The sequence below is a fragment of the Myotis davidii genome, unplaced genomic scaffold, assembly GCF_000327345.1.
Source record: "Myotis davidii unplaced genomic scaffold, ASM32734v1 scaffold21, whole genome shotgun sequence".
Classification (NCBI taxonomy): Eukaryota; Metazoa; Chordata; class Mammalia; order Chiroptera; family Vespertilionidae; genus Myotis; species Myotis davidii.
The window spans coordinates 566,754-569,661 of record NW_006292573.1 but is presented as its reverse complement, the minus strand read 5'-3'; positions in this window follow the sequence as shown (position 1 = coordinate 569,661).

The following is a 2,908-nucleotide window of genomic DNA, read 5'->3' as shown; positions in this document are numbered from 1 at the left end:
CAGCTTAGGCCTGCTCCCCACTGGCAAGTGGACATCCCCTGAGGGCTCCCAGGCTGCCAGAGGTATGTTTAACTGCCATCTTAGGCCCAATCCCCTGGGTAGCGGGTCTAAGCCAGCAGGTGGTCATCCCCCGAGGGGTCCCAGACTGCAAGAGGGCACAGGCCTGGGCTGAGGGACCCCTCCCCCCCCAGTGCACAAATTTTTGTGCACCGGGCCTCTAGTACATATATAAAAGGCTAATATGCTGTGTCCAACTGGTAGCTATGATGCACACTGACCACCAGGGGGAAGACATTCAACACAGAAGCTGCCAAGCTGCAGTGACTTTGCAGCATTTCTAGGTTGACGCACCCCAAAACCAGAGGGGAGGGAGCCCGATTCCTCCCGGGGCCTCGCAATTCCACTTTCGGACTTGGGTTATGTTGTTGCTAAGTCACTGTTGGCCCCAAATCTGGTTTACTGCATACTTGCCTTCCACACCCAGTATGACAGCAACTTTGCAAGTGCCCTCTCGCACTCCAGGACCCCTCTGGGGATGTTGGAGAGGTGGTTTTGGCGTGATCCCCACAGGCCAGGCCAAGGGACCTCACCTGCTGCAAGGACCCAGCTCATTCTGCAGAAGCCCTTTGAGTTGGAGCCACGCAGCCAGGGAGGGACCGTGGGAGGCTGGCTCCAGGGTGTGTCCGGCCCGTCTTGCCCAGTCCCGCGCGGCTGGCCACCTTCTAATTTCCTTTCAATGTGCATGAATCTGTGCACCAGGTCACTAGTTATGTTTATAAGTAAACATACTCAAAATAAAGAGCTAACAACTAACAGGAGTAAAGAATAAAAGGATTTTTGAAAAGATGTATTACAATCCAACTTTTGTAGGCATGCCTAAAATTCAAATATACTAGCCCATTTATAACTTTAAATATATTAAATGAGATGCTCATCTTCAGTGGATAACTTATATTGAAATATGAGAAAACTACCTGAATAACTAAAATATGAAAAGACAAAAAATATTAAATATTGAAAAGTCAACATATTAAAGTTTGCATATATTCTTAAACTTTATGTATAAAGCACCATTTAATAAACAAACCTATATAACTTAACATTAAATCACAATTGGAAGCACACTAATAAAGTAAAAATAAAGCATTCTTTTTGTAACCTTAGTCTTTTTCCAAATGTTTAATATTGTAGAGAAAAATACAACCAAAGTAGATAGGAAAATAAACATATATACTAATTTTTATTTGTTTTAATACATTCCAAGAGGTGAATGTTTATGCATTGCAGTGATAACCACATTTCAGTTAAACAGTAATGCATTGGTTTAGAATAACTGCCAGAAATGCTAGTAGCTTTGGAAAAGCTTCTTAGAATTTTTTTTTAAAAAGTGCCCCTTTGTTTATCAAGTTGAATCTTCAGTTCAGAAAGCTATAAAACTAGTATTTTTAAAAGATTTCCGAAAACTTTGTTTCAAGAATAACAAAAACAGCCACTTGGATTTTTATGCTAGATGTTAAAATTTCTCAAAGTACACACAATGTAATTCTTTTTTGCATTAGGCATTCACATAAAATTTTGCAATGAAAGTTTTCTAATGTTACCTTCTAATTTCATGTGCAATTAATTCCCTTCAAAGAAAAAGGATATTACCTTGTTGAAGGAAAGTTTTGAGATAGTAAGTTAACACTATCAGAACAACCTTTAATTAATGAATAATGCAGTTTATTTTCTGCTGAACATTTTGTGAAAACACGTATGGCTAGATAGGAGTGACAACACTACCAAATGAATTCAGATTTAATAAAATAACATGATGTTTAAGGAAATGATTTAAAACTATATCTGTCTTTTCTTCTTTTTTTGGTCTTTTTGAATTATGTAACTTATGTCAACAGAATATTTTATTATCCCAAGAGGGATGAATGAAATACTTAGCAAGGCATTCTTTATAGTGTTAACTGTTCTAATCTTGCTAGAATATCAATAAGCAGTACAAAGTTTAAAAGAACAGCATAAAAATGAAGGACTCACCAAGGAAATCATCTCCATTTCCTAGTTTTAGGATGGAGGGTAAAGTATTGCACTTTATTATTCAACACAAAATAATGTAGCCAACAGTAACATACAGGTACACAATTTAATATTTATTATATGCATTTTATATACATTATTTTTCAACAGTTGTACATTTGCTATGTGGTACAATCTTAAAAATTTGCTGATTCATCGTTTGTAAAACAAAAACCTTACAAAACTCATCAAAACTCGCAAACTGATCAGAAAAGTTTTTGGAAGACTAGAAAAAAATATTTTATTGTCTTAATCATGCATTACACAAACAAAATCTTTTGTTACACCATAAAATTAAGCACATTTGAAAAAATAAAACAGGGATAACTAGTCCAAACACAGCAGATTTCTGTATCCTGATTCAATTATTTTGTATCCTATTTGTAATGTAAATAATATTTTACTCCCAATATTTTAAAACAAGATAGTTTTGTTTGGAATCATGGTAAACCAAGATATGTGTCTGGGGAGAATCACCTTGGTATGTAACTTAAACTATAAAATATTCCATTTTTAGTCTATTTTAGACTATTTAAAGAGTTCCAAAATAGATATACAGGTTCCTTTAGCACATTAATAAAAGAATATAAAGAACAACAAAAAGTAAAATAAATAATAAGCTATTAGCAAGACGGATAATCCTTGATAAATAAACTTGTAAATACAGTAAGATGTACAAAATATCACATAGTGATAGGATGCCAAGATTAGGGTTTTTTTTAAAGAGTTCATTTGGAGTACTAAACCCCACTATTTCATTTTAATACACTTAATAGTCCTTGGTTTATGAAGACAATTATGTGATGATGAAGGTGATTTAGCATCTTAGAAGGACTTA